Raw genomic sequence first — 11,405 nt, forward strand, 5'->3', positions numbered from 1 at the left:
CCACCCCGGAGACCCTCTGGGGCGGGCCGGGGTTCTAGAGTCCTGTGCGAACGTGCCGCTGGGCCTGTTCCACACACTTGCTGTCACAGCCCCACTGACCTGTCACCAGGGGTCGTCTAGGCATAGGACAGAGCCTCTTGGCAGCAGGGCCAGGGAGTCACTACTCATCTCACAACCGCCAGTCTGGGCTCACAGCACTGGCCATGCTCCCCACTCTCCAGTGATGCCCACCCTGGGAACTTTCCTCAGGCCTGCCCAGGGCTCTGCCCGCCCTGCCGAGGTCCTTGCCCTGTAAGGCTCAGCGGAGCACCGGCAGGCACCATGTGTTTCAGTGGACACACTGTAGCCATTTTCCAGTGCGGCACTCAAACATTCAGGGGAAATGGACAAGTTACTGTGCTCTCCTTTGCATTCAACCTCTGTACCACTTGTGCAAACAGGTGACATTGTTTCAGCCTGAAGCATTTCCCTGGGAAGGTCATCTCAGTCACTGAGACACTGGATATGTGGAGGCGGTTGGCACTCTCTCCCTCGAGTTCCCCAGCAATCCCAGACCCAGGACAGCTGCTCCCGACACAGAGGGATCAGGGAATTGATTCTGTGGGAGCCAGCATATCTCCTCTCCTTCCTTGGTTGTCCCCTATTTGAGAACACTATGATTGGTAGAGCTTGGCAGGGGGAAGGGAATGGGGCATCATGAGGAGAGGAGGAGGAAGGGGAGCAGGGAGGAGAGGAGCAAGGCGGGAGGAAGGCAAAGTCCTGCATAGACAGTCATGGGGACAGTGATGGCTTACGGGGGGACAGGAAGAAACAGACTTCATTCCTGGTCAAGGAGAGAAGCCGAGGTGGGAAAAGCAAGTGAGAGACCAGAGACCCACTTCCACCCTATGGAGATAAAGGGACCAAGGCCAGGGAGGACTCAGAGCTGAGGACCCATCAAACTGAGGCCAGAGCCCATCATGCTAAGAGCAGGAGCCAGAGGTTCTCACCTCCTGTCCTCTGTCCTCTCCCAAGGACACACAGCATCCTCGATCCACTGTGCACTGACAGATAACTTCAAGGATGAAGAGGATTCCCAGGGAAGGAACAACATTGTGCCTATAATTCAATTCCTCCTCCATCTCTTGCACTTCCTCTCACTGCTGTCTGTCCATAAGCACCTCTTCCTAGCTCTTCCTTGTTCCCTGGTTTCACGAGGGCCCACCCTGGTGGACCTGGTCTCCTGCAGGCACTGAGGCTTTGCGTCTGCATTGTTCATGAAATCACTCTGCAGCCGTCCCCACCCCTTTCTTCGCATCAGCCTGACCCCTCACCACTGAGCCTGGGGAGCAGCCCTGACAGCAGCAGGGCAGAGCTCACCCTGCTGAGGGGCCTCAGGAAGGGAGGGAGTCTGGGAGTCTGTGGACATGCCTGATTCTTTTCTTCCTTTCAGCTCTCGAGAATCTCTCCTTCCAGAGACTTGAGAGCTAAAACAAGAGAAGCAGTCTGTCCTTCAGAAGAGAAGGACTTAGGAAAGTGATGATTTGGGCAGGAAAGGGGGAAGGCAAACTTGCACATATGTTCTCCGTCGCTTCCCTGACTTACTTGTTAGCACCTCAGGAAGGCACACAAAACCTGGGGTGCTGCCCCGGTGCCTGAGCACAAACAGGAGACGAGAGGAAGGTCAGACTAGTCCCTGCAGGCACTTGGGTGCCCCGAGCACATCCCACGAGGAACCTCCGCCTGAGCCGTACAACTCCCCGTGGTGGTCGGGCTGTGTCCTCCAGCAGCTGCTGAACTGGGACGGAGGGCAGTGGGTACCTCTAGGGACTGGACCCCAGAAGGTGAGTGCACTGGGCTCTTCTGGAAAAGGGCCCCAGGAGCTGTTGACCCCTCACTTTGCAGGACCCAGTCCTGCCCTCCCAACCTGCAGAAGTCAGCAGAGAGCTTCGTCCAGAACATCGCTAGTAGGCATGAGATATTGATGGAGTGGCCTTATCTCTCCCCTCAGGGAGCTGAGAAAGGAGCGAACAGGACAGTCCCCTGGTCTCGTGCAAGCAACATAGCTCCCCTCGCCCAGCGGTGGACCCCTGTGGACACTAGTAGGTCCAGGTATCAAGCTGAGATATGGATGATTGCCAGTCAGTTGGGAGCTGCCCAACTCCTTGGGTCCCCTGAACCTCCAAAAAGCCTTGTAGGAGGTAGGGGGTCACCTCATGGCCCCATTTCTCCATGTGAGTTTGAGGTTCTATCAATTCTGCTCAGTCTATGGGCAAGAGCAGGGCGGGAAGGCCACCCTGTCTGCTCCCAACTCGCTCATGCCCCACCCACAGTGTGGACTGTGCAAAGTCACTTCCCCTCCTGTCTCCACAGGAACACATAGTCTCTGCCATGCCACCTGCAACACTCACGAGTGCAAAGGCTCCTCCACAGAGAAGGGCATGCTGAGGGCTCTCAGAGAGGCTGGGAATGGGACAGGCAAGCAGGACAGGGACCCAGCAGTCCCAGAGGAGGACAGTCAGGGGAGGGGCTGTCTGACCCTCAGAATGTAGCCTTCACTCTGCCCCAGGGGGTCTGTGGGGAGCTTCACATTCTTCAGGACACACATGGGTCCTGCAGGGAAATCACCTCAAGACCTCAGAAGACACACCCAACACTAACCTGTAGACCTCTTGTAAGAGCTGCGGAAAACCACGCGCCTCTCATGATCTCATACAACTCCCCCCGCTGTTTCCCACAGCTGCATAACAAGACAGATGCCCCAGGTTCTCCAAAGCTGCTCTGAGAAAGTGAGCCAGCATGGCACTGGGGATCTATATACAGCTTCGGTAGTGGCCCTGAGGACAAGTCAGCGTGAACTTATTTGGGAGGTTCAGAACCAAGACAACTTAACCACTGTGATGCAGAACCACCGGGGAGATGACAGGGTGTACCACTCTTGTACGTATCGCACTGGAATCTGCTGTGAAGACGCAGAGGTCAGACGTGTTGCATCCTACCCACGAGGCCAAGGAATGTGAGCCAAGAAGAACCATCTGTAAAACAAGTACAGCATTGAGTTGGGGGTCTTAGGGATGGCACTCTGGGAGACACAGAGTCACCCCCAAACTGAAAGTGTGCTCCGCACTGCCAGCAGGGAGTGCAGGCTCAAAGAGGCCAAAACCACCAGGTCACACAAGCTGTGAAAGAATTAGGATTGCTGCTAGCAGACCTTAAACTAATACATGGTTGGCGGTTTGGCTACCAGGTGTTCCCTGATGTCTATTTCAGACCAAAGCAGGAGGATGTGGTCCTGGAGGTGGCCCAGAGGTCAGTGATCATTTGCAACACTGACAAAAGTCCAAAGTTCGTACAGCTCCCAGAACCAAAACAGAAGATGTGCATCAACCCTATTTCAACTGCATTTTGCAGGACTGTCTTAGCAATGCTTACTCCTCCTGGAGTAATCTTTCACATTTGAAATGTGTTCTCATTCATCGACCACTGGATCTTCGATTATATGGAACTGAAACAGGAGACGTGCATAAACCCTACCTCCTCCATGTCTTTTCCACTCTACGTGAGTGACTCTGTCAGTCTTCCTTCCTTCTTTCATAACTCTATTCTTTTTTTAAATATTTTTTATTGCATTGTTAGTCACCATACAGTACATCCCTACTAGAAGTTATAGAGCAATTCAGTAATGTGGCGGGGTACAAAATCAATGCTCAGAAATCAGTTGTATTTCTATACATGAACAATGAGATTGAAGAAAGAGAAATTAGGGAATCCATTCCATTTACAATAGCACCAAAAATCATACGTTATCTTGGAATTAACCAGAGAAGTAAAGGATGTATATTCTAGAAACTACAAATCACTCTTGAAAGACATTGAAGAAGACACAAAAAGATGGAAAAATATTTCATGCTCATGGATCGGAAGAATTAACATAGTTAAAATGTCTATGCTATCCAGAGCAACCTACACTTTCAATGCCATCCTGATCAAAATACCAATGACATTTTTCAAAGAACAGGAACAAACAGCCCTTAAATTTGTGCAGAAACAGAAAAGGCCCCAAATCGCCAAGGAATTGTTGAAAAGGAAAAACAAAGCTGGGGGCATCATGTTGCCACATTTCAAGCTATACTACAAAGCTGTGATCACCAAGACAGCATGGTACTGGCACAAAAACCGACACATAGACCAATGGAACAGAATAGAGAACCCAGAAATGGACCCTCGGCTCTTTGGGCAACTAATCTTTGACAAAGCAGGAAAAAACATCCAGTGGAAAAAAGACAGTCTCTTCAATAAATGGTGCTGGGAAAATTGGATAGCTACATGCAAAAGAATGAAACTTGACCACTCTCTCACACCATACACAACGATAAACTCCAACTGGATGAAAGACCTTGGTGTAAGACAGGAATCCATCAAAATCCTAGAGAAGAACATAAGCAGCAACTTCTACGACATTGGCCACAGCAACCTTTTTCATGACACATCTCCAATTCAAGAGAAACAAAAGAAAAAATGAACTTATGGGACTTCATCAAGATAAAAAGCTTCTGCACAGCCAAGGAAACAGTCAAAAAAACCTAAGAGGCAGCCCACGGAATGGGAGAAGATATTTGCAAATGACATTACAGATAAAAGACTGGTATCCAAGATCTACAAAGAACTTCTCAAACTCAATACATGATAAACAAACAAATCATAAAATCGGCAAAAGATATGAACAGACACTTTTCTAATGAAGACATACAAGTGGCTAACAGACACATGAAAAAATGTTCAAAATCATTAGCCATCAGAGAAATTCAAATCAAAACCACACTGAGATACCACCTTACGCCAGTTAGAATGGCAAAATTTGACAAGGCAAGAAACAACAATTGTTGGAGAGGATGTGGAGAAAGGGGATCCCTCCTACATTGTTGGTGGGAATGCAAGTTGGTACAGCCACTCTGGAAAACAGTGTGGAGGTCCCTTAAAAAGTTAAAAATTGAGCTACCCTACGATCCAGCAATTGCACTACTGGGTGTTTACCCCAAAGATACAGATGTAGTGAACAGAAGGGCCATATGCACCCCAATGTTCATAGCAGCATTGTCCACAATAGCTAAATCGTGGAAGGAGCCGAGACGCCCTTCAACAGATGACTGGATTAAGAAGTTGTGGTCCAGGGGCGCCTGGGTGGCACAGCGGTTAAGCGTCTGCCTTCGGCTCAGGGCGTGATCCCGGCGTTATGGGATCGAGCCCCACATCAGGCTCCTCCGCTAGGAGCCTGCTTCTTCCTCTCCCACTCCCCCTGCTTGTGTTCCCTCTCTCGCTGGCTGTCTCTATCTCTGCCGAATAAATAAATAAAATCTTTAAAAAAAAAAAAAGAAAAAAGAAGTTGTGGTCCATATATACAATGGAATATTACTCAGCTATCAGAAAGAACGAGTTCTCAACATTTGCTACAACAAGGATGGCACTGGAGGAGATAATGCTAAGTGAAATAAGTCAAGCAGAGAAAGACAACTATCATATGATTTCTCTCATCTATGGAACATAAGAACTAGGATGATCGGTAGGGGAAGAAAGGGATAAAGAAAGGGGGGGTAGGGGCGCCTGGGTAGCGCAGTCGTTAAAGCGTCTGCCTTCGGCTCAGGGCGTGATCCTGGCGTTCCGGGATTGAGTCCCACATCGGGCTCCTCTGCTGGGAGCCTGCTTCTTCCTCTCCCACTCCCCCTGCTTGTGTTCCCTCTCTCACTGGCTGTCTCTGTCAAATAAATAAATAAAATCTTTAAAAAAAAAAAAAAAGAAAGGGGGGGTAATCAGAAGGGGGAATGAAACATGAGAGACTATGGACTATGAGAAACAAACTGAGGGCCTCAGAGGGGAGAGGGGTGGGGGAATGGGATAGGCTGGTGATGGGTAGTAAGGAGGGCATGTATTGCATGGTGCACTGGGTGTTATACACAACTAATGAATCATCGAGCCTTACATCGGAAACCGGGGATGTACTGTATGGTGACTAACATAATATAATAAAAAAATCATTAAAAAAAATAAAAAATAAAAACAATAACAACAAAAAAATAAAATAAAATAAAAGAAGTAGATGACACAAATACCAAGATGATGCAAATAGCAAAATGATAGATTTATATTCAATCATAATAATATTCACATATTAATATATAAAGTACACTGAAATATAAGAAAAGGCAGAGGATGTCAAATGGGATTTAAACATAGCAAGACACAAGTGCATGCAGCTTACCAAAAAAACACTTTAAATATACAGACAATTAAATCAAAATGAAAGGACGAAAAATGAGATGTAATGCTCCCACAGATCATAAGAAAGGTGGAGTAGCTATATTAATTTCAGACAAGACATATTTTAGAGCAAAGACTATTAGCCAGGATAAAGAGGATATTTTCATAATAATGAATCAGTTCACTAAGAAGATGTACAAATATCAAAGGTTTATGTACCTAATAACAGAGGTTCAAAACACAGCAGCAAAACTTGTTAAAAATAAGGTGAAACATATAAATCCACCATTATAGTCAGAGATTTCAACAATCCTCAGTAATTGACAAAAACAAGGGGACAAAAAGTAAGTGGGGATATAGAAAAGTTGCATAACCCTACCTACCAACTTGAGTTAATTAACATTTATAGATATCCACCCAACAAGAGTAGAATAAATTTTTCATTCAAATGCATACAGAGCATATACTTAAGATGGACCATATTCAAGACTATGAAACAAGTCTACATAAATTTAAAAGTACACAAGTCATGGGGCGCCTGTGTGGCACAGCGGTTAAGCGTCTGCCTTTGGTTCAGGGCGTGATCCCGGCGATATGGGATCGAGCCCCACATCAGGCTCCTCCGCTATGAGCCTGCTTCTTCCTCTCCCACTCCCCCTGCTTGTTTTCCCTCTCTCGCTGGCTGTCTCTATCTCTGTCAAATAAATAAATAAAATCTTTAAAAAAAAAAAAGTACACAAGTCATACAAAATGCATTATCCAACTACCATGGAAGCAAATTAGAAATCAATTAACATGAAGATCTCTAAGCAATGAGAAAAAACTGCCAACTAAGAATTCTATATCCAGCAAAGCTCTCATTCAAAAGTGAAAAAGAAATTAAAACATTCTTCTATAAACAAAAGAAAAAAAACTGGGAGAGTTATTCATTACTAGCAAAGCTGTCCAACAATACTAAAGAAAATATTTCAGGTTGCAAAAAAAAAAAAAAAAAGTCATTGGACAGTAATACAAAATCACAAAGAAACTGCACCACTAAAGGTAAATATAACATTTTAGAATAGTATAAATGTAGCTATTATATGCAGCTCCTTTTCCTATTTGATTTTAAAAAGGCAACTGCAAAAATAAGTAATTAAAATTTATGTTAATGAGCACACAATGTTTAAAAATGTAATTTGTGACAATAATAGTATAAAGGAGGGAGAAACAGCTATATAAGAGTAGTTTTTGCATACTATTGAAATTCAGTTGGTATTAATCTAAATTGTATTGTTATAAATTAAGACACTAACAGTAACTCCCAGGGCAATCAATAAGATATTTTTAAAAATATTTTTAAAGAAATTAAAAATGAATTTAAAAGATATACTAGGAAATTTCTATTTGATACAAAAGAAGGCAATAATGGAAGAACTAACGAACAAAAAAGACATATAGAAAATAAATAGCAGGGGCACCTGGGTAGCGCAGCAGTTAAGTGTCTGCCTTCAGCTCAGGGCGTGATCCCGGCGTTCTGGGATTGAGTCCCACATCGGGCTCCTCCGCTGGGAGCCTGCTTCTTCCTCTCCCACTCCCTCTGCTTGTGTTCCCTCTCTCGCTGGCTGTCTCTATCTCTGTCAAATAAATAAATAAAATCTTTAGAAAAAAAAGAAAATAAATAGCAAAATGGTCACATAAATCCTATTTTAATACTTATTACATTAAGTATAAATGTATTAAACTCTCCAATTAAAAGGCAGAGATTGATAGAATGGGTTTTTTTTTTTTAATGATCCAACTATATGCTGTCTATAAGAGATTCACTTTAAATCCAAAGGCATGGGGGAAAATAAAAGAATGGGTAAAGATATACCATGCAAATGTCAACCAAAAGAGAACTGGAGTGGCTAAATTAATATCAAGGAAAAAATTAAGTAAAAAAATATTACCAGAAAGATATTTTATGATACAAGGGTCAATTCCACTAGGAAGATATGACTATTATAAACATATATACAGCTAACAGCTGAGCCCAAAATACATATTTTGGCAAAACTGAAAGGATAGAGGGAGAAATGGCAATTCAACATAATAGTTGGAGACTTCCATATTCCACTTTCAGTAATGGGTAGAACAACTAGGCAGAAGGTTAGTAAAGAAATAGAAGACATTAACAACACAACAAACCAATCAGATTTAACAGACCTCTACAAAACACTCCACCCATCAAGAGCAAAATACACATTCTTCTCAAGTTCCCATGGAACATTCTGAAGAATAAACTATATGCCAGGTTATCCACAAAACAAATCTCCAATTTTTTTTAAAAATCAAAATCACACAAAGTATATTCTCTGATGATAATGAAATAATAAATCAATGATAAGAGGAAATTGGAGACTTTACAGATATGTGGGAATTAAACATTCTAACCAATGAGTCAAAAAATTACCGAAGAAATTAGAAAATGTTTGATATGAATGAAAGGAAAACACAACATACCAAAACTTGTGGGATACAATAAAATTAGAGCTCAGAGGAAAATGTATAGTTGTAAATGCCTATATAAAAAAGAAGGACCCAAATCAATAACTTGACCTGTCACCTTAAGAAAGTAGAAAAAGAAACTAAAACCCAAACTAAACCCAAGTAAGGAGAAGGAAAAAAAATAATAAAGATTAAAAGAGAAATAAACGAAACAGAAAATAGAAAACAATAGAGAAAAATCAATGGAACCTAAAGTACTTTTTTGAAATGATAAACATTTAACAAATCTTTAGCAGAATGAATGACAACAACAACAACAAAAACCCTCAAATTACTAAACTCAGCAACAGAAGAGGAGACATTACTATAGTCCTTACAGGAATGAAGAGGTTTATAAGGGAATGCCAACAAATTGCATAACCTAGATAATGCCAGTATCATCCTGAAAGACCTGATAAAAGCATCATAAGGAAAAACTACAGGGATGCCTGGATGGTGCAGTTGGTTAGGCAACCAACTCTTGGTTTCAGCTCAGGTCATGATCTCAGGCTCATGGGATCAAGCCCCATGTCGGGCTTTGTGCTCAGCATGGAGTCTGCTTGGGGGTCTCTATCTTTCTCCATCTGCCCCTCCCCCTCTCTAAAATAAATAAATAAATCTTTTTTCTTTTTTAAAAAATTTTTTATTATGCTATGTTAGACACCATACAGTACATCCTTAATTTTTGATGTAATGTTCCATAATTCATTGTTTGCATATAACACCCAGTGCTCCATGCAATATGTGCCCTCCTTAATACCCATCACCAGCAATAAATCATTTTTTAAAAAGAGAAAAAAGAAGAAAACTACAGACCAATGTTCCTTATGAATACAGATATAAAAATCCTCAGCTAAATATTATCAAACCAAATCCAGTAACTTATAGAAAGGATTATACACCATGAACAAGTGGTATTTATCCCAGGAATGTAAAGTTGGTTCAACACACAAAAATCAATGTAATACACCATATTAATATAAAGAAAAGACTCCTGATCACGTCATTAGATACAGAAAAACCATTTGAAAAAATCCAAACACCCTTTCATGATTAGGACACTCAACAAACTAGGACTAAAAAGGAATTTCTTCAACCTAATGAAGGCATTAACTAAAAATTCACAACTAATGTCATACTCAGTGGTGAAAGACTGGGGGCCTTCCTCCTAAAATCAGAAACAAGACTAAGAAGCCCATTCCGACCACTTCTACTGAATATTGTACTTGAAGTTCTAGCTAGACAAGGCAAGAAAATGACTTTAACAATGACGTTTGCAACAAAATAAAATACTTCGAAAAGAATACAGTGAAATTTGACAAAAGAAGTATAAGTACACTGAAAAATATAAAGCATTGTTGAATAAATAAAAGATCAAAATAATTGGAAAGACATCCAATATAAACTAATGGAATGCAAGACTGAATATTATTTGGAAAGCAATCTTTCCTAAGTTTATTTATGGATTCAGTGTAATCCCCATCAAAATCCCAACAGACGTTCTGGACAACCTGATTCTAAAATCTGCATGGAACTTCAAAGGACCCAACACAGAAAAAACAATCTTGAAAATTAAGGACAAAATTGAAAAATTCACACTTTCTGAGTTCAACACTTATTACAGAGCCACAAGAATCAAGACAGTGTGGTAATGGCATAAGGATAAGCATATAAATCAATGGAATGGAATCCAGAATCCAGAATCCAGAAATAAGGTCTTATATTTATAATCAATTGATTTTTGACAAAGACATCCAGAAAATCCAATGAAAAAGAAATAAACTTTTCAACAAAATGTACTGAGACAATTACATACATACACACTAAAAAAAATTATTTGAACCCCTGCTTCACATAATACACAGAAAACTAACATAAAATGGACATAACAAAAAAAAATCCACCTAAATGTAACAGTCAAAAGTATTAAACTCTTTAAAGAAAACATAGGAGTAAATCTTTGTGAACTTGGGTTAGGCAAAGCCTTATTGGATACAACATCCAAAGCACAAGTGACAAAAAAGATAAATTGGTTTTCATCAAAATTAAAAACCATTGTGCATAAAAGGACACCCTCAAGAAAGTAAAAAGATAACCCAGAAAGTAAGGGAGAAATTTTATGTCAAATAAGGTACTTGTATCCTGAATACATAAAGAATTTATACAACTTGATAGTAAAAAGATAATTAACCCAGTTTAAAAATGGGTAAAGGATCTGAATAGGCATTTCATTCCCCAAAGAGGATATGGTCAAATAAAGCAAATGGTCAATAAGCACATGAAACGATCCTCAACATCATTAGCAATCGGGGAAATAAAACCACAAAATGATTCCATTGTCACACCCGCTCAGATGGCTATGATCAAAATAATAGAGGGAAACACAAGTGTTATCAAGAAAGTGGAGAAATTGGAATCCTCATACATTGAAGGGTGGGAATGTAAAGTGGTACGAGTGCTGCAGAAAACAGTTTGGCAATTCCTCAAAATGATAGAGTTACCGTATGACCCAGCAATACCATTCTTAGGTATAGACCCAAGAGAAATAAAAAAAACATTCTCCACATGAAAGCTTGTATACAAATAGCAGCATTATTCACAATAGCCAAAACCAGAAACAACCCAAATGTCCATCATCTGACAGACAAGAAAAACTTGGTAAA

Source organism: Ursus arctos, unplaced genomic scaffold (genome assembly GCF_023065955.2).
Source record: "Ursus arctos isolate Adak ecotype North America unplaced genomic scaffold, UrsArc2.0 scaffold_39, whole genome shotgun sequence".
Classification (NCBI taxonomy): Eukaryota; Metazoa; Chordata; class Mammalia; order Carnivora; family Ursidae; genus Ursus; species Ursus arctos.